The 27,902-nt window shown below is 38.2% G+C and overlaps 1 protein-coding gene across 18 annotated transcripts in view; it reads right to left on the bottom strand.

Annotated features, from left to right (window-relative positions):
• Nucleotides 1-27,902, bottom strand: part of LOC119653637 (uncharacterized protein CG43867) — a 466,832-nt gene that overhangs the window by 62,281 nt on the left and 376,649 nt on the right. The window contains exon 1 of one of the 18 annotated variants that reach the window (XM_038058436.1): nucleotides 16,522-17,582. The exons of the other annotated variants lie outside the window; for them this stretch is intronic. The gene's annotated coding sequence lies outside the window, so the exon portion shown is untranslated. Of the gene's footprint in view, nucleotides 1-16,521; nucleotides 17,583-27,902 lie in introns of those variants that run through there. 18 annotated transcript variants of the gene reach the window in all.

Raw genomic sequence — 27,902 nt, 5'->3', positions numbered from 1 at the left:
ATTATTACCCTGATTTGACTCAGGTACACATTCACAGCTGAGTCGACTGATATCCGACGTCAAATCACGATACAAATCCCACTGGCACCAGCGAGATTTGAACCGCGAACTTCCGTACGACAGCCTTGTGCTCTAACCACTCAGCTATCCGGACACATCTTACGTTTGTTAAGAGCAAAGATACTCTTTTTGTATATTTCCAGTTCTCTTTCTTCTTTTCCTGGACAGTTGTAGATTTAAGGAATAAAGTAACAAAGACTGTAGGCGGGGAGTTGCCTAAATCGAAGGAAAATTGATATTCTTTCTAGGCGGTATACCGAATTACTGATACCAAGGGATAACATGATAACGAGGTTTCACTTCGATAAGAAGTTTGAAACACGTTGGAATAACAAGGCAAACTGGGAGAGATTGGCTGCGACATACGGCTTAAACCAGCAACTGATTACTTGGTACACTGACGGATCCCTCACAGCAGACTGAGCGGGTGTCGGTGTCATCGGTCCAAAGAAGGAAATATACTTTGAGCCAATGGGCAGGTACACTAGCATATTCCAGGCGGAAATATACGCCATCCTTTAATCTGCAAAGGAACTATAGGGGCAGACCATAGCTATTCTCACCGATAGCCAAGCAGCGATCAAGGCACTTAGGTCCAACCAGGTGAACTCTAAACTGGTATGGGAATGTCTTGAGAGACTGAATACGCTCGGCTCGTCCAACAAGGTCTGGATACTTCGGGTTCCGGGCCATGCTGGGTTGGAAGGCAACGGACGAACTAGTCAAGAAGGAAGCAGGGACGCCTTTACACGGGCCAGAACCCTTCTGTGGAATCGGAAACGGTTTCATGGCTATGACTCTAAGAAATGAAGAGGAACGGTTGAGGGAACTATACTGGGTGGACCTACCAGGGATGGAGCAGTCCAAGGTGCTTATTGGGGGATACGAATCCATACGCACAAAGGATGCTTAAACCTCATCAAAAAGAACCTCCGAATTATAGTGGAAATTCTCACTGGTCACTGCCGGCTGAACTTTTACCTATTGAATCTAGGGATATCTACGGACACTGCCTGCAGGTTTTGTGAGGAGTGTAACGAAACCTCTATACACGTCCTGGGACAGTGTCCGGCACTTGTGCAAAGTGGGTCGAGGCATCTGGGAGAACACTTAATACCAGATGCAAAGCTGTAACATCTGGAAGTAGGGAACATACTAAACTTTCTAACGGTTATAGGCCTGCTTGAGATACTATGATCAATAGGTACACTATAACCAGTAAAAGGGGCACAATAGTTCTTCAAGGACGCGGTGCTACTTTCCCTTAACAGAATAATAATAAACAAAGACTGTCCGACATACTGCTACCAGGTGATGAAACACAAGGAGCGTAGCAGCTTTTATTACCGTATAAGCTAGGATATATAATACTTATGTCTAATGGTATGTAAGAGAGAGACAAAAAGGATAATGAGGTCTGAGTGTACAGTAAAAAGGGATCAAGCGATCCAAGTAATTATAAGCGATAGTGATAAGGTCAGTTTTAAATGAACATGAACTAAAAAATAAATAAAAAAAAAATTTTAGTAAAAGTCTGTTCTTTTTGTTGTAAATAAATATATTTCTTTAACTATATATTACTACATGTGTGATAGGAGAGTTTTTCCGAAAATGAGGAATTTTGACAAAAAATAACGTCAAATGTTTCGCTCAGATATAAAGACTGAATTGAGACTCTAGATCTTCCTAAATTTGACAAAAACAATCAGAATGGTGACAAAACCAATCGTGGAAATCGCATCAGGATACACCTTTTGCTAGCATTTTACTGCCTGCTTCTGATTTTTAGAGTAAGAACAAAACTTATTGAAGCAATTGTTTCCCTATCTGTCCTTTTCTCTATCCACTATTTCCTGTGTGCATTTAAAAAAAAAATGCAGATATCCTTTTTCCCAATAATAAGAGAGTTAAATTTGAAGCTGATATCTATTTTGAAGGAAGCCCGTCAAAGCATTATTCTGAAGACATTAAAATTAAAATTATTGGTGTAATATACTTCTCCAAAAGTAACCTATGAGTATAAGGAAAAACATGGACACCCTCAACATTATATTATGCTGTTATAAAATGAATATCCAACATACCATGCAATTTATGGGGACAACCTGTAACGATTCCAGAATGAACTAAATGTTTTATTTCACCCGACTCCCACAATGACTAGGGTGGCATCTCGTTGTCCATTTTCAAAAGACAAAAAAATTTCCAAATATGTACATTAATAAATGAGAAAAAGGACGTCTCACATGACGTCTGGCAATTCATTATCAGTGAGATATGTGTGTACGGTATGTGCATTTTATGTCTACAGCACAATAATTATGGTCATCGCCATCAACCGAGGCTCTCCACCACAGATATCAGGCAATGAGTTGCGGGATTCATTTTCTTCATATGAAAACGCTGGTAACTTGCATAATTATTCACGTAGACGACTTCGTAAGTTCGATAGAATGACCCTGCATATATGATAGAACAGATGTTTGACCGACACTTTCAAGGAAAGTGAAGGGAAAAAGGAACGTTTCTTTGTTGATTAATATCTTAATGGTGATAAATCATGCGAAAGGGTGATCGTTATCCTTGTTAAGGAAGGTGTGTAACATGGTGAAAAGTGAACAAACAACATAAAATAGATTCACCAATAATAAAACATAAATGTTTACGACTTCGCAAATATGTAGGAATTTAGGGGGCTAATCTGGTCCAAGGAAGCTGAATTCGTAGCGCATTCAAAACAAATGTAATAATGTGGATTTTCTCCATAAAAATCGTTTTTTGAACAGTGTCGGCAATTCTTTACACTTATTCACTTCTTTAAAGCTTTAGAAGATTTATTAACCGACTTCGCTCCAAATTTCTGACGTAATCACAAAAATTTACCTTACACGGATAGTGGGTTGGTTGAAAGTTAGCCTCTTAATCTGCTCTGGCGTTCTGGTGCTCTGTTTGAGGCCTAGATACCATGTACATGGACCACTATAATTCTTTTCAGGTCTGTCGGTTGGGTAGTTTCAGAGATGGGGACCTTGACGAATTTCGGGCGCCTACACTCCTATCCTTTTGCAACCAATATCAGAACTAATATCTGCATCAGAAAGTACCAATCGGGACCTTCCATTTGATGCATGAGGCTTCACAGTTTCCACTTGCCCACCAAATTTCGTGTCAATCCGTACAGTCGTTTCTGAGAAAAATGCGTGCGACAGACAGACAGTGAACCGATTTCAATGAATTTTCAACAAAAAGGAACCGGACACATATATAAACGTAAAAATCAATTTGAAAACCTAACTCGTTTTTCTGTTTTGGTTAACTGGTTTCTCTTAGCCTTGTTCCTCCGCTTGTTTCCAATCCGGTCAATTGGTCTTCCTTTGTCTCGAAGATATGATGTTGTATTTGTTATGGTTGATTTTGTGAGAACTATTTTTTTTTTAAATAAAGATGAGTCACTCAATTGTAGCTCTGTTTCGAATAGCGGAAAAACAAAACGATGAAGGAAAACGATCGGCTTTTTAAGCTCGAATAAGAACCCAAGTGATGCAACTTGGATATATTGAGTTTAGCCGAAGCAGGATTGTGAGGTTTTGGGAAGCAATATCGCACTGGACTACTATAATTTGGTAAGCTAACGGAAAGTAGTATGAGTGCTGCCAATAATCAAAAATGGTAGGCTAGGCTAGGAGACTACAGAAACCTTCATAAATTTGAGATTTGCGGGCGACCTTACGATCGTTAGTAAATGGATACATGACTTGATGACTTTAGGATAAACTTAAAGGAGGTTTCCAGTAAATTTCTAATATATTAACAAGAAATATAATTACTTCTAACTTTATTTAGACAGATATCGATATGGAAGGTATTTTTTGGCTTAGACACCATCACATCCCTCTTTTGCATGCCTGGGACATCTCATTAAAGCTTAACGTAGAACAATATTACTCATTGTATGCGAGGGGATTCACAGTTCCCACCTCAAAAGAGAATAGAGAGATCAATCTCACCAATGGCTTAGGGCACTCCTTTCATCAATACCGACCGAGAAACGAAGCGATTGCAGCACTTCGAATTATCAATTTCGTATCGCGATGGAACAGTTTAACTCAATCTGTGAGTTCCTCTGGCACTAGGTGCTGCTATAATGCACACCAAATAAGTTTGTGTGATACACGGTGTAAAGCTTTCTCTAGATTAAGGAATACGATGTAGAGAGGGTGATACTTCTCATTGATTGTCTGACCATTTTTGACTTGTAGTCCATCATTTGCGTGTGTTAGACGTTAACCGCCTCTTGTAAAATAGAGTATGCTCCTCATTTTTCAAAATCTCCTCCCATTCATTTTTATGTCTAATGGTTAGCTTTTGATTAAATTTCTCCATAGAATCGTTGTATTATCTGATAGGTAGCGTTTTCTTTTCTGAAAGCTGGAAAGTCTATAGCCCTAAAGTGTTTTGAAGTACCTCACTTCCAGACGGTATTGGTGCATTATGAGGCGATGTGGCTAATATTTTTTTCATGAAGATTTATTCCCTGACATCCTACCTGAAGGTTTTATCTATGGTGCATCCAGTTTGAACAAGAGCGGGTCGACCACGTTGCGTTTGCCCAAATTGACCTGTTGTTGCACCTTTATATACTCTAATAAATAGTAGAACTGACTATATAAAAAAAAATTTATTGCTCATATCATTACAAAACGTTAAAAGTTTTCAAAACAGTACCCTTGCGTTTCGACACGATGAGTAAAACGTGGTGGTCAATTATCAAACGTCTTCTGGAAGTCATTTGTCGAAATGCTGCTGAGAGTCTTTGCTATAGTGGCCTAGACGTCTTTTAGAGAGTTGACTCGTTCCTTCCTGGATACTTTCACGCGCGTGGTCGAAAAAAGGCCATTTATAGCGGCGTGACATTATCGTGTTGGAGCCTGCACGAACTGGCGATGTCTCGTCGCCAGTATTTGATTTGTTTTCGTAGTCGACGGAGCACCTCCGCGCAAAACTGTGCATTCGCGGTTTGCCCAAGACGAAAAAACTCCTGGTGAGTGATATCACGGTGATCAAAGATAACCAGAAGCATATTTTTCAATTTGGGCTGCTCATCTAGGCCTTTTTTGGGAGTTGATTGTGGGCCATTCTGAACTTTGTCGTTGTGCTTCTGGGTCATACTGGAAGCACTAGGTTTTGTCTGTGGAAAACACTAAAATTTGCAAACGATTCGCTTTTTGTACATCATTCAAAATTCTTGGGATAAATTTTGCACTCACTCATTACCAAACTCCCTGTGATAGTGAAGCGTAATACATTTGAACGATGTCAAATCCCATAACCAATTAGCAAAGCAAATCCAAACATACAGTCACAGACTCCAAGCTCACGTACCAAGTATACTTCAATGAGCGGCTCATTAATTGCCAGTCCTAAAAGAAAGATTTGGAAGGCGCTGTCAAAGATAAATATTAGCAATGACCAAGTAGATAATTCGTTTGACTGTTTGCCCCTTTATTTTGTCACACGCCACCTCAGAAATTTCGAACTACAACTTCATGATATGGCCTTTTGACCGTCGAAAATATGATTTAATAAAGCATATAATAATAATAATAATCGTTGGTGCAACAATCCATGTTGGATCAGGGCCTTGAAGTGTGTTAGAGCACTTCATTCAAGACCGTAACGGTACACTAGGAGGCAATGTGGTCAGCATTGTGCTCGCCCGAGATTATTACCCTGATTTAACTCAGGTACTCATTCACAGCTGAGTCGACTGGTATCCGACGTCAAATCACGATTTAAATTCCACTGCCACCAGTGAGATTTGAACCGCGACCTTCCGTACGACAGCCTTGCGCTCTAACCACTCAGCTATCCGGAAAGCATATACTCATCGAAAAAAGAGTGACATCCAACGTCTTAGAAATAAAAAATCCACGTCGAGCCAAATGGACTTCGGACGATTATTTCGGCCGTAGCATGTGGTCATGACTGTACTAATGACACACTTTTTGAAAGTAAAGCTATACGAATAACGAGACGTGGTTTCACGGAAATCCCTAACTCACTCAGAACCAAAATGAGGCCCAACATCAAGGAAAATGAAGCCGAAAATGCCGAAAAAGTAGCTGAATCATAGTTTCTGGATTGAATCAGGCCTAGAGAGGATGAATCGTGCCCGTACTATACGGCCTGGAATTTATTGAAAGAAAAGGGATTTCAGTGGACACAAAGATCTCGCTTCTAATAATTTCTGCACAGCTAGTAGCCTATGATAGTAACCGTGGATGATACATGAGGAACTATTGTTATTTCTGCCGACTGCCAAAAAAGTTGAGTTGACAATCAATTCTTCTTCTTTTTCTTCAGCCTTGGCCCGTTCACAAGCGGGTTCGGGTGGTCGGGCCATCGTGATCGGTATCACCATTTTATTTTATCAAATGGCTGATCTGGATGCAATCTCGAAGCTCTTAAATCCCCATCCAGCAAATCAAGTCTCCGTTTTTTGGGCCGGCCTTTTATTCGTTTACCATCGACTTCGATCTTCAGACTAATCTTGGCAAGTGAATTCCCTTTAGCGTGAATAGCGTGACCATACCATTGAAGACACTTCTCTCGCAGTTTCTCCACGATCGGTGCAACACCATATTAATCGCAGAGATCCTCATTTCGGATGTAATCAAAACGTTTCAGGCCACTAGTCCAACGCAATATCTTCGTCTCCATTACCACAAGACCCCGTTCATTGTCTTTTATAGTTGGCCAACACTCAGAACCATAGAGAGGGACAGGATGGAAGACATTGCGGTAAACGTGAGATTTGAGACGTTCGTTGATACGTCGATCACAAAGAACACCAGCTATGGAACGCCACTTCATCCAGGTTGCGTTAATGCGTGAAAAATTTAAACCTATTTTGATGATTTAAATTATTTCGAGCAAATAGATTTTTTAGTTTGCAACCTTTAGTTTTAAAAGATGATGATGACAAAGGCGTATCCTGAGTTTTGATGGGAATGCCAAACAATTGCGAAACGGCAAAATTCCAGAATGAGTGCTAAATGTTCTTGTTTGTGTTGTGGTTACTGCATTTTGGATTATAAAACGACCAAGTATTCCGACTTATTGTTATTTTTCCTTCTTATCTCATTATTGTTTCGTCTACGTTCCAGCTTCATTATCATTACATTTTGCGCTGTGTAAAAGAAAAGCTCACAAAGTCGAGGCAAGCACATAGCCGAACCAAAACCTTCGTCACCAGCAGGGCCGTAGAGAGGAAATCTGGGCCCGGGGTGAATGTTATATGAGAAAATTGGGCCCCCGATAAAACTCCGGGCTCGGGGGAATCCCATTCTTTCCACCCCTCTCTTCTCTTAATCGTCACACTATAATTGTGTGTAATCACATGACTCAATTGATATATACAGTACTACACTTCTATGGTTTTAAGCTGTTGCCGCGATCGCTGAGACAAGAAAGTAGAAAACGGCATGACTGAGATATTGAAGCCGCGTCAGACGAATGCGCTATTGAAGAAAGAAGTGTTATATTTGTCAGCTTAAAATATTAGACAACGATCCTAACAGCCCAATGGAGTTATTCTAGCGCAATGAACGAAATCCGTCACTACTAGATCATTTTCAATGCAAGATACAACAGCGGAAATCCCTGAATTCCATATTTAATATTTTCGAAGTAGTTTCCTTTAATTTAAAATAATCACCTGATATAATCATAGAAAAATACGAACCAGCAAACAACCAAATGCAAAAATAGCTATAATTAAATTGGACATAAAGAACCTCTGGTAAGGATGTCTGCAAATTAAAACGGACTTCAAAGGGAGAATCTACGCAGTGTCCCTTAAATGTCAACTGGACCGAAAATAATTCCATTTGAATTTCATCTTTCAAGAGTAATGTGAGCTTGATGGCATTTTCCCTTGGAGACATGCAGAAGAAAATCTGAGACAGTAAAATGCACATCTTTATTAAATTCATACGAATGTATATGGATAGTATATATATAGTATATAGCTGTGATATACGCTTCCCTAATTAAAATGATTCAGTTTAGGATAAGTGGAATGGAAGCGGGGAAAATAATCGTAGGTCTTATGACAAAGATTAGAGCGAATCTTCGCGTCTTTGTTCGCTCTAATGAACCTCTCGAAACAGAAAATGCTGTTAACTCGCATAGTACATTAATTTCATTTTGTATAGAAAGGCGTTATTACTTTCACATTGGGAAAGGACCAACACATTTGAATCGAATCCTTCCAGAATTGACTGAAACCGGAACCATAACCAAATGAGTAAAATAACATTTACTGCTTAAAATGACCCTCGGTTCGTAGAGGGATGAAACAATAGCTTCAGACCTCATGATATATACATACAATATGCAGGCCTCTATGTATATGTACGTATAGTATGAAAATAGTTTATACAAATGTACACATTGAGCGAAGATCATCTTCCCAATCTAATGTATCTGTATCTAGTTGACAAATTTCATAAAATTTAACCCGTTGGGGGTTACTTTTTGGTTCATCCATAATGACTACCATTCACTCATTCCTCAACCAACATCTGTTGTTGTGTGGCCATTATTTGACCTTTACGGATCAGAAAGTGGTCTTGCATGAGTACCCCTTTTGGTTCGTCAGTCAGTCAGTCAAGCGGTCATGCAACCATATGGGTATTCAACTCGCTCGAACTTACGTGCCCCAACACCCGCAGTCGGACGAAACAACTAATTCACTACTTTGTTAGCCATAATGTGTCAGTTATTTATTATGAATTCTACTTTATGGACGTACAATTACAAAAGTTTATTATGCGTCTCGGGCCCCATTATACGCTTCATGAGATTTCTCGATATGACTTCTAATTACCGCCCCCTTTCAAGAAATACTACGATAATGTTTGTTCACACATTTGCTTTACTTTGAGGGTTTAGTGGGATTGTGGGATTTGGGAAAAGTATAGATGACCATATGGACGCACACTGGAGGGCCCATGTTCTCGGTAAGTTTTCGCTTTGGGCCTTTGAACCACATTATTCTTCATTATCGCATGATTTGTACTATGTTTTGAAATTAATTAATTACACGCTGATTGAAGGGCGTTGTTTCGTTTCTGCTTTGACTTTCTGTCAACATTCGTCCTGAAATGGAGGAAATTTAATCTGATAATGCAAACACCATGTCGGCAACTATAGAAAGTTTGAAAGATAGGAAAATGCGGAAACTTTTCAGTAGAACATACTACAACTGAGTAGGCATTATTACTTAGAAATGTTTTTGACTTTATAATGACCGGGGAAGTTGCGAGTATTTCCTGTGTGCGATGATGAACACCAGTCTACCGAAAAGGTCTGGCTTGTTCATCAAACATTTGAGGGAAGCGTTGTCAATTACTATTTCGAAAGCTGTACCCTCGATGCTCAGCGACAGTGTAGTTTCGCAGAGACTAAGTGAGTTTCTTCTACCTTGATTACGCTATTGAAACTTCATTACCCTTCCCCGTTTTTTATATCAGATTGACTCCTATGCTATGTGGGCTTGCATCACAGTATGTAGATTGCGAAATTCGAATTGGACAAGAGATGATAAATGGTGCCTATATATTGGTCAACCTAATAGCTTACGTGAATAAAATAATAAAAATTGCGTCTTTGAATAAATGCTTTTATTTTATGTATCTGATTTAATTATTATGATTTTAAGCATGAAAAAAATCAAGATTGATTTTAATCTTGATTTTTACAGGATTTACCCCTGATACAAATCAACTAGCACTGCCCCAAGAATCGAACCTGCTTTATTACATATTTGTTTTTCTGTATTTTGGATATCGATCACAAATGTCTCAAACAGATAGTCAAGGCAGCAAGCACCGGTCAAAGGGTCAAAGTCATCTAAGTCCACGAAAAATTGGTGACGTAAGTAAGCAGTCGTCACAATTTTTCCATAGATTGAATAACCCAAATGTCTTGCCCCTTCCAAGATATTAGATTAAAGATGGACTTCAGTACTTCTTCGGTCTCTTAACGAAAACAACATCATGGTTTAGTGCGCAGGAGGAGGAGATTTGATTTTAGTGTTGGTACTCTAAAATCTTTTTTTGGAAAAAATCCAAACTTCATGGTTGTAAATCTGGTTATCACATGGAATCCACAGTCGCAAATCTTACACAGAGGAAGGGTGCATGTCAGTTTTAAGGATATTTCTTTTTATATTATATGAAATTTCATTCGTTAGTATTTGAATGACAATTGATTAGATGAAGTTAGTTTTAGTTTATTACATATGATGGAAAAAACAAAGCTTTGTTTTTCAATGGGAAGAAGTACCATCCAGGCCGAGGAGCAGCGCAGACATAACTTCAAACGGGCTTCAAACATATTCGTACCTGCACCTAGGACGCTGGAGTCTATAGACGCTTCTTCGAAGCCACGAAAAATGAAAAATTCTTTTTTAAATTTAAAAAGAAAAATAGAAAACTCATAGACATATCCATTGAATCCGCAAACAACATCTTGTAGAACACTTGAGTATAAAGATGCTAAACGTGGTTGTTTCCTTACTAAAGATCAACGGCAGAAATGAATTTAGGATTCCTAGAACGCTTCGGCCATGTTCTGTTTCTTTAACGTATGTTGATTTTTGTCTATAGACCAAACTAAGTTCCATTATTTACTAAAATCCAGTCAGTACTTTTTCTTACTGCCGTAAGCAGATAGCTGCGTATGAATGCGACCGAAGAGGTTAGACTTAGCATTTTTTCGGATATTAACGGATTGGTAATGCGCCACTATTAGGTAGCTCCACTGGACAATTTGAAACGAAAAAATCCCCGCAAAGAGGAAAATGAAACACTACACGGCAGCACATTCATCGGTGGAAATGACGATATAATTGGATGAATTGTGTTATGAATCCATCAGCCACTCATCGGATTGGAGAGACTATTTGCTTCTAAATTCAGATAAATCTCACCGAAACCGAAACTGAAATCAGAGTTTATTTTTTATCTCGAACAATTGAAAGAAGTAAAATTGAGATTATACTAAATAACAGAAGCGTCCTTACCGCTGTTTTTCCGTCGGAATACCGGAAGCTGGACGTTTTAAGTATAAAGGAAAAATTTCCTATGTAGGTTTTTCCATTCATACATAGCTAAAAATTCAAAATATTTGATGATATATCTAACTCTGCCCTTCCTATAAGTTCACTTAATATGATGATGACATCATACACGCCTTTGAGTGCAATAAATTTATGTGAAATACAAAACTTACCAAAACTGTGTATTTAATTATTACTCATAATGGTACCATTGCTTCAAGGATGAGCTTAAAGAGGATGTCTGGATAAATTCCCATGATAAAATGTGGTAATATGCTATGATTAACTTTATTTGAGCAGGTATCGGAATAGAATGTATTTTGAGGCCTAAATTTTTTATAGGTCCATCACTATCGGGCATACATTTTCAGTCCTCACGTCATGCAATATCAGAAATAGGATCAGTACTAATCGAGCCGTTTCATTTGATATCCCACATGACAACATTCTATGAAAAGAAATTTCACAACTATGGGAAGCCCTCCCTAAACTCAACACAAAATGGCGGAACTTGAAACATGTAAAGGCACTTAGAGACCACGAATTCTTACCAAATTTCGTGACAACAACTTCAGCCGTTTCCAAATAAATCAGGTGTGGCAGAGATCGAATCGATTCTAATATGGTAAAAAACCATAAAAATGGATTTCTCCCTTGCCAAATTCAAAACTTTTCATTCCATGCTATACAGTGCAGATTCTCGATTTCTATGTTGTTCCCAAAGTACCCGCTCCAAGAGGGTGTTTTGGATGAATGGTGATTTCGGGTCACTTCCTGTGGACAGGAAACTCGCCGGACCGATTCTTTTAGTACTCCTTTCGTTGTTTCCTATTTTGTACGGTATGTTTTTACTACTTATTATACGTGCACTGTAAATTTTTCTCCAGCATTCAGTGCGTCAATTCCAGTTGAAAAATACAGTGGTTCGTAATTACAAGTTCCGCAATTTTTGCCTCAATAAACTAAGGCTGGTTTCCGATACCATTCTCATTCAATTTTGCAAATATCGATCTGCCTTTTATTCATGTTTTCGAAGAAAGATGAGCCTAATGGCAAGGACAGGAAGGGATTTTTATTTCCGACTAAATAATAAATTTTCACTTTCAACACTTTATGGCGATCTGGAAAGAACAAAGATGTTCCTACCTTCACTATTCACACGAATTCCACCTTTAACTATCTTTACCGCACTAATCCAGATTATCAATCGAAGTCTTAAGTTCTTAACACAGGTAGCGGCCAAGTTATGGCAAATCTTATTAAACTATCTCAGTCCCTATAAAATGATTATTTGAAAAAATGCTATTCAAGGAATCAAACAAACAAATTGAAGGTATACGTCTTATACCAGCACATCAGTTTTGTTTTCGAGAAATACATTGCACCATAGGACAGGTTTATAATCAGATACAAATAAATGCGATGGTTCATGGCCAGGAATTCCCACCTCCTCTTCAACAACAAGTGTCTACTTTATAAGCAGGCTGTTAAACCAATTTAGACATACGGTAGGCTCTAGGGTGGTACTAGGACATTAAAGAGTATACTTGACAGACATTGGTACATAAGAGATGCAACGATACAGATATTTATAAAGAGAAAACGAGTGACGTTGTTAAGAAACACTCGTTGAGCCATACATAGTTAATGTCTGCGTTGTCATTAAAACACTGAATTACGAAATCTTACAGACAATTCGAATTTAAGTTAGGCGACCCCTAATGGACGCCTACGATAAGATTCAGATTGAAGTGATAAAGCTGGCCACATTATCTTACCCCACCAACTATGAAACTAAATGATGCAAGGGCAATTGGTTGATAAGACAAGGTAGGAGATATTTTTGGGGAGTACAAGTTGGAACTCTTAAGTAATATTGTCAACACTCTCTATTTATTGCTCGCATGTCGGAGCGCAGAGAAAACGCTGGCGCGTAATAACTTCAAGTTAGTTTGTCTTCAGATAGATTATTCTATTTCCATATTTTGATCCACTAGAAATGCGTCAAAACTAAATAGATAAAAAAATTGTTTGGCGTTTTCGATATCCTAACCATTAATGGAAATAGGAAGAATACGAGTGTGATTTGTAAGGGTCATAACCCTGATTCTTTTAGTATTTATTTTCAGTCCGACTCCGCATGCCTCCATTTCAAAATCTTGATCCATACCCTCCGGTAGGTAGACTCTAACTTTTTACCGGATTTCATTACGATCCGGTTTGTGATACTTTGCACCGTCATTTCTGGCTCTGATAATAGCTATTGATTTTCCCTGAATGTTACTTCTTGCACATACCCCTCAAGAGATCACACTCTACTGTATGACTGAATGACTCTATGGACAATATTTTTGAATTAGAGGAAGAACACTTTTACGGAGATACCGACCTTGCATTCAGAGCGTTGATGGCAGAGATTTTACTTCTGTATGATTAAACGGTTCCTGTCCATATGTTATGGTGGATCACCATTTCATTCATGAGCTGGGGATCTTTTTCAAATGTTATATGATTGAAAATTGTAGTGAAATGTTCGGCCAGTTGCTCACCATTGTGGATAGAAATCCTACTATTGTCGATCTCCGTTCTACTTCCATGGCCAATGCAGTATTGTCACGACCAACGCCACGCTGCACTTCCCGTACTTTGTGATGGTGTTGAAACTCCAGTTTTGTGCTCCCAGATCATAGTCTCTTCCGTAGTTGATGTCAGTTTCCGTTTTGTTAGGCATTTCGGAAAACAACTTTAAAATGCACTGGTAGTCCCGAGACCCATCTGACCTCACGGCAGACCTTATGTTCAAACAATGCACCGCCAATGACGAGGCGATCAAAGCTTACTGGAATACACGACCGTATCAGTAATAATAACCGACATTCTGCATTGATGTCTGACATAAAATTTGTCCTTCTTCTTTCACCAATAAAAGCAGTTGAAAAATGTTGTACTACTAAGACGAATTTAATGGAGGGTTGCCGAACAATCTTATAGTCGACAAGGATTTAAGGTACTCCCTACTTTTAGGTTTGTTAATCATCTGGTATTAAGTATTGTTCCAGGTGCATTAACCTTCTTTGCACGAAGTCCGTATATTGTCTCAGATTGTGTATGGAGGTTTTATCTCCCTTTTCACAGGCAGTTAGTGACTGCAGATATTCCAAGCTTGCTCAGGTGATAATTTAACTGGCAGTGGCCTGTAAGTATATCAACTATGATCCAAAAGGCGTTCTTAGTGAGATCTAAACAATCCTGCGAACACCCTGGGCTGGTCTATTTTTGGTAAGTTTGCCCGATATAGTTCCTTCAAACTTAGCTTCATAGAAAGTTCTTAACAATACCTTTTGTTTGAGACGCCACCATTTTTGGCGAAAAAATGTAGACCTCGCTATACATGCACATATGAGCAGTTTCCCTACTAATTTCTCTGGAGGAACATACTATTACGTATAGGACCGATCGTTTCAGAATAAATTGTGTGTTGGAAATAGGTGGACAGACAACAAATTGATTTTAATAAGATGTTGTTTCACACAACCAAAACTACCATATTGCTACACACTACGGTACTTTTTAAATAATGGAGAACAATATCAACGAAAGGATGAAGATACGGGATTGAGGGTGAATTCGAAAGACTTTATTAAAGGATGTTAGATTGTGCCATAATTGACGGGGAAAACCACTAAAATTGAAGCAGTTTGAAACAACAAGAGAAACCGATTAGGTCATTTGATAAAAATCTAAATATCAGAGTGGAAAAGTAGGTGGTGCACGTAGAGATGCTGGTGATCCTTGTATTGATCATTCAATCAAATAGAGGTGTGAAGAAATTGAACGTTCATTAGTTCATTATCATCAAACTTTCGATGAAACTGAAACAGTACCAATGTGAATGAATTGGGAAATTATTACCCAAGAAGAAAAACTTATGAAAACAGAATTTCTAATTCAGAGAGCAGAATGGCGACATGACCTCCTTTTTACAGGACGACTAAAAATTTTATTTTTTCTCAATTATTTCCCATTTCAAAACGCATGGAGTTCTAATGATAACAATGGAGAGGACGTCAGCTGGCAAACTATAAAACCTAAGTGTGATTAAATAGATTGACAAACACAAGACGTTGGAGATCTACTTCCTGCCAGCCATATGGGAAATACCACAGGAGAACCACCGAGTTAGGATCGCTCAAAGTATTTTTAAGTATTATATATTTAAATGTTTGTATAGTATAGCATATGCAACTGCTTTAGTATGTACATTTAACATCAAATTTTTCATTTAAATACGAGATAACGAAATGAATTCCAAATTTGGTAATTTTGAATTGGTATCATATCCGTAACGCGTAACGGGTACGAAAAACTATGATTTATTCATTGATGTCACGGACATTGTGAGGTGAATACAGATTAACGGTGAGTCATATTATATCCCTACTGGCCACCGAAAATCTAACACCTGTAAAAGGTGCCTACAAATAGGCTGTAAAGAAGCCTTGCCTCAAGTAGTTGACCAGCCCTAATCCAAACTTTATTACAGGTATAGAAAAAGAGGAATTGAGATGTAGGATGAGAATGCGAAACATACGATGATTAGTTTTGTTTTGATGAAAGATAAAGTATTTATCGCAAAGAGGATTTTGTCAGGTTGAACATGCATGAAAGGCTTAGTCATATTCCAAGCGGAACTCCTGGTTTGAGTTTATGGGATGGTGTCTACTTCCAGCTGTATTGTTGAGTCACGGTCCGCACCATGCGAGAGGATAATATAGACATCGTGAGCGTTAACTTTCCTCTTAATAGAGCCTGACTATTCAAATTTTGCACTACAGGACTGCCAAATGTTGTAATTTGGCTGGGATTATAGCAAGCGCTGATTTCTGCACAAATGCTGCACCTACACCCCTACTATCCACCACTGCTTTAGTTGGGGAATACTTATTGTTGAAAATCAAATGCAGGTGAAAAAACACTGATATTCGATTCTCGTGTTAGTTCCACTCAGTATCCGGAAACTCATAGTTTCAAAACCAAGTTTTATTTGTTTCGATTCCCAGACTCTGCTTGAAATCAACTCCAAATGCCGAGAAAAAGTGAAAGCTTTCGGGGAAGTACAATCGGTTTAGGGTAATGTAGCATCACAAGCGTTTGCTTATTTATCTTTTTTTTCGACATTGATACTCAGCCCAAACAATCTTATCTTATCTAGTAAACGAGGAATTTGACTTTCACCTTTAAAAGAGGGAAGCTATTAAATAATGAATTTATATTTAATTATTTTTAATATACTTGATGCAAATAGTACCAGATTATTTACAAAATCAAAAACTTACACAACGGAACAGTAATATCCCTAGCTGCTTCCATATTGTTGATATCGTTTATCTGCATCTGTGTGTCGATGAAAAATGCAAATGTGTATCTACCTCGCTCCTTTGCAACAGCTCGAAAATTATTCACACATTTCTCCTTTAAACGCACATTACACCGTTACACTGTAAGATATTCTCGGCCTTAAATATTTCTTTGAAAATTCCTAACTAGAAAACTTCATTCGTGCAGACATCAACACTTGGCAAATTGCCATAGAAATTCAAATCACCAACTTTAATATAAAAACAGCCCAGCAAAGAAAGAAAGCACCAATTCAATTTTTGGCTCCCACATTCGATTTTTCCTCCCAGTAAATGACTCATCCGAACACCATAGAGGGATCTCCTTTGACTCATTCAAACATTCTCATCATCACCAGATTTTAATTGTGATATTTACAGTTGGGTATCGATCAATAATCGAGAAGAGCAGAATTTAACTCCGACGGCACGAAGGGATTCGATAAGGACACACGCATTGTAAAACGCACCGGGTACACTGTCGAGCTGGGCGAGCGGATATACTTTTCAACCCTCCGAAATTGAACAAACCACCGTCGAATCAATACGTAATCCGAGAACCGTTTTGCGTACAACGTACTCCAGATACTTGTATCTACATATGTGCACATGCAAGACTTTCTGGCTACTGTTTGCACCCCTACGTGCAAGGGAACTACAATTCCGGACGACCGTTTTTTGTATCCTAGAGCCTTTGTTTCCTGCGTTATTGTTCCTATCAGGAGAATGCACTGAGATTATGCTGTTGTACCGCACAAATAAAAAGCCGAAACGTTAAAATCCAGCAGGGTAAACTCCCTTTCTTTTTATGTTGCACCACTTGTGCAATATCATCCCCAATGTGTACCGAAAGTCCAGGCACGTGATGTGACTAGAATTTAAGAAGTTGTCCTAATGTCTCGTCTCGTTAATACCACTCCGACCTTGCCACGAAACTTTCCACAGTTATGAACGAGCAAAAACCAAAGAACAAACTTGAAAACGGCCCACAATCACCACACGTTCCCGAATCCAAATCCGGAGAGCTCTCGACAAGAACTGAACAACAAGTTCTATGGTTGGGCATGAAAGACCCTCGTTTCGCTCCTCAAGCTTGGAATCAAACATGCAGATGGCGCACTCTGCAACTTCCATGTCCTTGCTTTCGTGCAGGAGCAGAATATTCGCAACCCCAGCGACCCTGTTTGGCCCTGGTCATAGGGTAGCATTTTTGGATCACAACACGAACGGGCTGAGTCGGCCCAGCCGGTGTGCGGTTGCTGCAATACAACTTTCCTTCCTCTAACAAAGCGTACGAATGCTAGCGTGGTGGATTTGAACTTTTCACGAACTAGGGTGCGCATCCCCAATAATAATTACTGCTAAGTCGTCTGTCGTTTCCAATGAAAAATTGTTTTACTTTCTTGGAAAAAATAAATAGCAATGAAATGTTGGATAGGTGCCATTATGTTCCCGTGCCGGTTAGCTGTCTGTTCGGGTACCTTTGTGAGATCCATCTAGGAACGTAAAACGTAGGGTGGATCCTTGGACTGTACAATGAGTCGATTCATGATGTTACAGTGACGCATTAAATTTTATAATCTATGGGTTTATTGTCGAAAGTTTATTTTCGATTGATGAGTATTTTCTCATTCGAGTTGAGTCTGGAATGCTCAAATTTATACTGTAAATGCCATTATTGAATTCTTTGATGATGGATAATAAAAATAGGGAATAGATTGATAGTTATGACAGAAGGTCTCTTTTCCAATGAAAATTTGTGATTTGGAAATAGCGAGATGCTCTAAAAGTTGCTGAAAAGATATGAAAGACACTGGAGGAAATAGAATACTGGGCATAGTGGATATTACCTTCCAGAAGTTCATATGTGCCGAAAATAAATAGGAAAGTAAATACGGTATAAATATAAACCTGTAAGTAAAATTCGAAGAAAAAAAATACACAACTCCAAAGGTTAGAAGATGAGGAGGATGTCGACTTTTTCGACGGCTGTGTTCCTAGTTTGAATGATAATTTTGTAGAGTAGTAGTAGAATTCCCCTGCACAGCATTTACCGCAAATGAAAGAAACTAAAATAATAACAGCAATCGAATAAAAGCTACAGCGGGGTAGCTGGGTCACAGCCAAGACGCGAAAGGGTCGCGCAGGGTCGCGCAGGGTCTCACGTGTAAATGAGTTAAGCGCAAACACCGTACCGTATAAGTAATCATGCCACCTGACAGGAACGTACAAAATGGATTTCTACACTATAAAAGGGAGACGGAATCATGAGCCGGCGGTTGTTATTTGATTTGATGACTTGATCGACATCGTAATAGACAGGACGGTATGACAATCCTAATCTGACGGCTGTTCAACGTTTAGTCGTCTGAATGTTCAGGAGCGCTGTTTTGTTTGCTGCAGCTATATCAATGGAATATCTAGCGACGACTTCACCAGGTTCCTGCACTCAGCGGATGAAATGGACACAGGGAATTTTCATGTGTGAGTCTTACCTTCAAATTGCATTATGTCTTCCTATACAAGGAGTTTCAAACCTGCATGACTTTACCATTGACCCCGACGAATCCCAGGCATTCCCAGAGAGAATGTACGGCACGAGCTCAATGCCGAAGCTGGAAGGGTCGATGGACTAAAAGCATTGGTGTTAATATGTTCGCACTACTTTTCCCCAGTGAGGCAATTTTCTCCCGTCCAAGTTCAAAATTAGTTCCAGAAAACGTATAGGCGTTATACATCTCCAGGCACTTCGAAAATTCTATCTCATTCCATCCCTAGTGACATATAGACACTGCGCAGTGGCTGTTTAATTTTGCTCAAAAGGTTGCCAGTTTCTTAAGGTTAGTTAACCCAAGGTACTTAGCATTGATTTGGAAGTTTCAGAATTTTTTTTAAAATTGGGATACAGTAACTGTTACAACTAATTAACCTCACTTAATATGAACAGAGTGTTAAAACTTCCCAGTGGCAGTCATTAAATTTTAAGAAATTGAACAAAACAAGGTTACTTCAATCAAAGAAATCAAACGTAAAATTGATAGGGGTTCTCGTAATGATTTATTTGTCGCTGCCAGTTCGGTAAATGAGAAGAAAACTGAATAGTTCCATTGTTGGTTACTTTTGCTGTTGAGATATTTCTCATTGGATGGTCCAGATAGTTTATTTTTTTGTTATTTATTTGATCTACAGGATGATTAATAAGTTTTAGTGAGGTATAGTAAAATACATTTTTGACATTCCCGCTGAACTTATCAAATCGGGCGGTCAATTTGGTTCTCTCCATCTGGAACTGGAAACAGGTCCCGCAAAAGTGATCAAAAAGTGTGATATGCACTATCTACAGAAAGGTGACAAGTTGACACCTGGCAATTGCAGAAGCATCTACTTTGTACATCCTATAAAATCTTCACCCAAATTCTAGATAGAAGATTTTCAGACTAGCAGATCGACAATTGACTAGCTATTAGAAAAATGTTGGGAATTCAACATTGATGTCCATCAAATTTCGTGGCCTTCAAGCAGGTATATGACTCTATTAACTAAAAAGTAGTGTATAAAGTAATGACTTGGAAATTCCAGGTCAGAATCAATAACCGCATAATACATGGGTTTAAAATAAACGTTGAATTAAAACAAGGACATGACCTAGAACCGCTACTGTTCAATCTGGCACTGGAGCAGGCTATACGAAAGTTGCCGAAGAACACAAAAAGCACGCTGCTCTATAAGGATAGGAACACCCCAGAAGCGTTAGGTAGAATCTGGAAACGAAGAGAGCGCATCGAAATTGGAGGTTACGATCGACGGATGGAGATGGTTGGAGGAAGGACATCCTGAAGTCCAAGGTCCGAAATGGGCTATAGAGCCTCAACGACAACAACAGCAAAATGCATAGGAGGTGAACTAGGGTACTCTATTACAGTATGCCTAATATACTTGTTTAAAAGAAATTTACAAAAAATTGTCAAACGATCAGACAATTCAATTCTAGAAACGAAAGAGTATTGGGATAGACTTTGGGAACTGTGTGTTCAGTTGGGAATTTCCTAATAGATCGGCTTGCTTCTCAATCGAAATACAAGATAGATTTAGGCAAACACCAGACCCATAGCTTATTTGTCAATCCCCTATGAAATGATGTCATCCATTGCTAATTAGAGGAGCGGTATGCAAAGTTTTATACAAGGAGAATCTCATAGTCAACCCAGCAATTATAGGGCAAGTAACGAAAAGTAAAGCCATGATCAGTAGCCCCACACGCCCTGTCTTATTTCTGCCTTTTGATCAACAAATATAAGTTGGGGCGAGAACAAGCCGATAATAAGCGAGCCTAAGAAAAGTTATTATCGTTTATTAAAGCCTTTCATGTTTTGTAAACTGGACAGAATAAAAGTGATGAAAATCATTTCACACTTTCAAGATTCTTTTCAGCAACTTTTAGGATTATTTTACTTTTTAATACTTAAATTTCAAAAAAAGCAATGGTAAATCCTTCTATTTTTATTACACTGAAAATGGCTAGGTCGATCGTTTTCAAGTCAACAGCCCGCTAGAAATTGCAGTAACTGTACATGGTAGCTTCATGGGAAAATTGCCAAGCTCGGCAGCGTCTTGGCCGAGAGGATGTAGAACCAAATGAAGGAATGATGCCTTTATTTTTTTAAGTATCCATTTTTGTAGATGAGAACTGCATTGCAAATATTTTTTATTGAAGTGTCAATGAGGCTATGGCTACGAGTATTTCTTTGTAGCACCTTTTCTGGCAAGAAAGTCATGCCTGATTCCCGTTAGCCTGAAAATTTGTACTTGCATTTCGGATAGGTAAAAAAACTTAACTCTCAGAGCGTAGCAGAATCTGAAAAATGCAATTCACACTTTTCAGACTCTGCTACGGTCTGCAGAGATGCATCTTTTTCTGCTTTTGTTCCGCAGTAACTATCGGCTCCACCTCGGAAAAGCGAATATTCTGGGGTTGTGTTAATTCCGAAAACGGTAGGCGAAAATGGTAACAGTTTGAATCTGACTGTTCTTATTTCGCGTAGAAGAAATATTTCCTAAATTGCTTCTCTAATAATTTATTTGGATTCCTATTTAGAATAAACATAGGTTGCAAGCCATACGTTATTTTTTGGTGAATTGATTGGTGGATTGCATTGGCACATTTTCAGCTGTAGCTTTTCTCCACGCATAGATAACGAGAATAAAAGGTATTGTATCTGCTATTCTCTGATGTATAGAAACATTTTATGTAAAAGTATTCCAGGCACAAAATGCCATGCGAGATTGCTTTGACGACGTCCTTTCCTTTCTATACTCCCCGATCGAAAATAATATAGAGGAGATAAATTTCAAAAGTATAATGAATCATGAACCATGAATCTTCAACTTTTGGTTTTATGTAGGAGCAGATCACGCTTTCTGTTAGTTTTCTCGACTGTATCAATCCTCAGAAACCTCTGCCAATGACAATGGGCTAGCGCCGTGGAGCAATTCGTTGGCACTAGAGTTCTCAGGCGCATCCCGAGATACAAAGTTCGAGACAATAGGCTAGAGAAGAGATTGAGGAAACAATAAGCGAACTTATTCGATGATTGTAGCAAATCATTGGTATGATCAACTGGAGAACATGATTCCAGACCAAAGCAGTTGAAGGTATGGTATTATTTTTTAAGTGGCCATTCCCATAGTACATAGATTAGAGCTTTAAGGGGCTCTGGTCTTGAATGAAGTGCTCTAACACACTTCAAGGGGCTGATCCAATACGGTTATTATTTAAGAGGCTAACCCCACTTGTCGTGGAGAAAAATAAGTCAAATCAGCTTCGAAGTGCATACATTGAATGACTATCAGTCGCTTTTTCTTAAAAAATATTATACTGTTATGTTACAGATGACTGTCAAAAAATCTATTTTTATTTTTATGTTTTGCGGTGACCAAAGTTGTGTCGAACTGGATCATCGAAACCAAAAATGTCGATGGATTTAATTAAATAACAGTAAAAACTAATGTTTGATCGAAAAATTGAAAAAAATATTCGTTTTTCACAAAGTGGCGGAAAGTCAAAGTTAATAATTCGATTTTTCACTAAAAAGCGGTCGTTTTTGAGATATAAAACGACTATTTTTATCGTAATTAATACTACATTTTAATGCATTGAGCAAGCCTTCCAAGCTTCAAAAAGCAGCAGAAATTCCACTGTCTTATGCCCTTAAACCATTATAATGAATTTTTTAGGCATTGCAAACGATGTGCGATAACTGAATTCAAGTACGATTCCTTTGCGTATATACTCACACTGCTTCATTTGAATGTTAAGGTCATTACTAGTTGAATTACCCACCTGGAAAGAAAAAAATCAATTAATATTGACTTCCGAGCTACCTGTGTATTTATTCATTATATACAAGAATAAAAAATCTGCGTTATAGACAAAAAGATATAAAATATTGTTCTAAGAGGTAGGCAGAAAAAAATAACGGATATCCTAGTCATTCCTAACTATTCTGATAGATTTAGCCGGATGCTATATATATATGTTACATATATTTGTTATGTCCTATTCAATCCTTTGTGGAGTATAGGGCAACCAATGAGACTGTGCTTCAATTTCAATAATATTACACTAAACACTGTGTCAGTAATATGCTTGCAGCTCTAGGACAACACTAAGAAGAACCCAAACCCTAGTGATGAAGTGGAATTCGAACCGGGGGTAACAGGGTCGAAAGGTTGACATCCCACCACCTCGGCTATCATACCGTCCACAAGCACAAGAAAAGCCTTATAACATTACGTGGTGAAAATTTATCTTGCAGGGCTGATCTGTCAAATCAAACATAATAAAGGACTTTAAGTCTCTGTGTGATAAGAACTGAATGGGCTAAAACTGACTGAATCCATTCGATAAAATGCCAGTACATGGAGAAATATTGGATCAGAATAGAAACTTCAAATAGGGATGCAACCGCATAAAATCTCTTTAGGCCGATTGTGAATATAAATATGTATAATAATTAGCAAATTTGCAAAGTTTAGCAGCGTTAAACTGAGTTCTAAAAAAACTAGCATCAGTGAGAAAACAGCAAGGTATTTTCAAATTGGTTTATCTACTGTAAGTAGTAGGAAGTTTCATCGCGACCCGGAATTTGAATATCCATATATTATGTGAGAGTATCCACTTTTGGGTGATATTGACATTCATAGTCTTCAATTTTCAAAGAAGTAACAATTTTGACGTATTATAATTTAATAATAGTGCGACTTCCATCAAACTTGGTAAGATGATGCTACACACTATATCCTACATCACTGCAAAATTTCGTGATACTAGGATAAATTTAAAGGGGGTTTCCAGGCAATTAAGAAAATTTAAGTAATATACTATTATTAACTTTACTTGAACAGATATCGGTATGGAAGGTATTTTGGAGCCCAGGCACCATATAGTGGAAGCCTGCTGATTTTTTTTCGGACTTTTCGGTTTGGTAGTTGCTGAGAATGGCCCCCTTAAAGAAATGATCACTTTCAACTCCCCGCACTCCCCACCTTTCCAACAAATGTCAAAACTAAGCCCGGCTTCGAAAAGTACTAACCGAGACCTTTAATTTGATACCCCACATGACTATATTTGATGAAAAAAAATTTTACACCCCCCTTTTGCATGTATGTAACTCATTATATGCGTGAGCGTTCACAGTTCCCACCTTTCTGCAAAATTTGATGTGAAGCGCTATATTCGTCTCCGAGAAAAATGCGTGTGGCGGACAGACAGACAGGTAGACAGACAAACAGACAGTAAACCGATTTTAATAAGGATTTGTGTTTACACAATACCTTAAAAAGAACATACTTCTTCATATCTGCGGGGAGTCCCCTTAAGAGAGTTATAACATTTTCTATCTCAGATGAGAAAAGTAGCTTTCTATTGATACACTTTTGTCACTTAATGTTTACTCAATTGAGTCGAGCGACCGATTTGGTTCATGACGGTTTCCAATTTCACTGTTTTTGATAATTAACAATGCCGAGTCTACTTTTTGTTAAACGGCAAATCCTAAATTCAAAATATTGAGCTATCCCAGATACGCTACAGAAATTAATAATAATGGTTGGCGCAACAATCCATATTGGATCAGGGCCTTGAAGTGTGTTAGACCACTTCATTCAAGACCTTTACGGTACCCTACAGCACACTGTAGAAGGCAATGTGGTTAGCATTGCGCTCGCTCGAGATTATTACCCTGATTTGACTCAGGTACTCATTGACAGCTGAGTTGACTACAAATCCCTCTGCCACCAGTGAGATTTGAACGGCGACCTTCCGCTACGACAGCCCAGCGCTCTAACCACTTGAGCTATTCGAACACAGAAATTTCAAAGCGAAATTCGTGGTCCTTTAGATTTTATAGGAGTAGAAGCGAGCGATTGAGAGGTACAGATTCAGGGTCTACCGCCCAGAATTTTTCAATCAAACGCGTTTTTCGCAAAACGACGTTTTTCTTATTTACGGGAATTCTAGCTCAAAAAGTAATAAATCTATCATTATGAATTGAAATTGAAGGTATAATTCTTTACAACATTACCAAGAATATGAACCAACATTAGGGATGAAATCAAAAAGGGTGCCTTTTTTGCATAATTATAATGGTGAAAATCGAAAAAGTTTTAATTTTAACTATTTTCAACTGCATTGAGGTTCATATTCATAAGAAATAAGTTAGTGATCTAAAATTAAAAGCTTTTTGGTTTCAGATAAAAATTAGGGTCGCTAGACGTCCCGCAATCGGAGAACTCCAGTTATGAGCTGTCGTATACTTTTTTATTTTTAACTCAAACTTTTCACTTTCCCGTTTTTCTTATAAGTTGTTCGGAATATAACCAACATTATGTCTAAGTTTGCCGAATTTCGAATAATTCTTCCCGCTAAAAAAATCTCAACGAAAAACGTGAAAAAAGCTTTCTAATTTGGTTTTTCCCCTTAATAATTGCATTTATTTTCTGTAGTTAAAGTGGATCCCCCTATAAGGGTTGTTCATTTGTAGTAAACTGGAGTCAAACATTCTAACGTATTCTTATTCTGTATACTTGTTTCTATCATCCGAACTACGATTATGACTTTACGTTACTCAACATTAAAATGGCAAAGTCGCAAAAACATCAAATATGACCTCTTTTTTCATGAAAAATCCAGAACAAAAATAAGAAATTAATAAGGAAAATACATAAAAATTGCAGGCTAACCAGTTTAAATGTGACTTCGAGAAAAATACGTTTAAAGTTTTCGTTTTGTGGGTACGTTAACATGCCGCGGTCAAAGTTTCTACGGCATATCCCCAATATATTCTGTTCTGAAAATATATATAAAAGAAACAAGTCGGAATACCGGAAACTCGCGCTACGTGTATAAAGGTTTTGTGTTGATCTTATTTAAGAAATTTCAAAGCACATTTTTCTATCCGTATACAGCTACAAAACTACGAGACATACGTACATATTACAGCCGCAGATGTTACGTTCACCCTAAACAAACAAACTGCCTATTTTCGAATACTGTACACATATAGGCACGTATATAGATTGATCGTACCCATATTTCCGATTTATTTCTTATATCTATCTGAATTAGGCACCACCCGCAAAGTCCATTAGCACGCATATACTATATACTTACATACACACATGTTCCGTTGGAATAATTGATATTCATATACAAATGATTAAAAAACAAAATAATCCTTTTCCACCCAAATCATACGAATTTACTTCGTTGTGGTATTGACGAATTGATATGTGATGATGACGTCATGCAGGTTGTAGAGTGCACGAAATTCGCAAAAAATTGTAAAGTTTTACCCCCTATAATTTTGTTAATAATAGTTTGATTTTCTTCATTATATATTATATATTCATATATATTTTCTTGAACATTATGTTCTTCATTATACGCATGCCAAATTTTGTACTTCTGGGATGAACATAAGGGGGGTGCCGGGTAAATTTCTAAAATGTGGAAATATACTATTATTAACTTTATTTTGAGGCCTAGATTTCGTAGAGATGCGTAGAGATGGTTGGATAGGTTCTGAGAACGAGACCTGTTACACTTTTTGGGGGTCATATTTTGAGCCCTCCCCTATGTTTCACCCAATATCAAATATTAAACCAGTTTCGGAAAGTACTAATTGAGACCTTTCATTTGATACCCCACATGGCTACATTCTGTGAAAAAAAATTTTGCTCTTTCCTTTCACATGTATGGGGAGCCCCCCCTTAAACTCCACACAAAATGGCGTCAGTTGCTGCATGTAAATGGACCGGCAGATCACATACTCCCACCAATTTTCGTGACAATCGGTCCAGCCGTTTCCGAATAAATCGGGTGTGACAGACAGACAGACGGACAGACAGACATCGAATCGATTCTAATAAGATTTTGTTTCACACAAAACCTTAAAAATCGGTTCAAGGCAGTCCGCAAACAATTTCTCGGAATGGCACAGAGACTAACATAGAGCAATAGATACCGAATGAAAGAATCCGATTTTAAACCCATTTTAAGAACAAATTTGGACTGGTACCCTGTCCAAATTAGATCTCTTTCTCTCTCTCTTTGTAATCGTGTATTAAGAGTCCATATTTTTCAGATCTTTACTAGAATTGTCCACATTGGCAACAGTTATTTTTTGTTTTATTATCTTTGCTTTCATTGTAAGAATTATTTCAGTTTTGATTTCAATGCTTAATTTTTTTTTTGTTTTTTTCGTATGATACTTAAATTGCAATTTCATTAATTAATTACTATTTCTGGCTCTGCGGGTTGAGGTTTAAGAATACACTCAAAGTCTTCCCTGCTTGTACTAAGAGGCTACCGAAACGTCAACAACGCCTCGGATAATTCCAGCGACATAAACTGGACATTCTGGGTCTGAGTGGAGTAAGATGGATTCTGGAGGTTACTCATCTGCCTCTTGCCACATTAATGGCAATTTGCTTTTGTACTCTGGAAAGCTAAGTGGTAGCAGACGTGAATCCGGTGTAGGGTTGCTTTTGACGACTACCGGGAGCCGGTTTCTGACAGATTTCTAATTGCAAGATTCCGGTCCAGGTTAAGGATCACAATTGTAAAATGTTGCGCACCAACGGAGAGCTCCGATGTAGCGGAGAATATAAAAAGCAATAACACACTGTTCAGGGAAGGTTTCCTTAAAGTTGACGTTGTGATTTTGATAGGTGATCTGAATGTGAAGGTGGGATCTGGCAATACCTTGCTCGGGCATGTTATAGAGATACACGATCTTGGCGAACGCAGTGATAATAGCAGG

This window comes from Hermetia illucens, chromosome 4 (genome assembly GCF_905115235.1).
Source record: "Hermetia illucens chromosome 4, iHerIll2.2.curated.20191125, whole genome shotgun sequence".
Taxonomy (NCBI): Eukaryota; Metazoa; Arthropoda; class Insecta; order Diptera; family Stratiomyidae; genus Hermetia; species Hermetia illucens.
The sequence above is the reverse complement of the archived record's forward strand: the minus strand, read 5'-3'. Positions and strand labels throughout refer to the sequence as shown.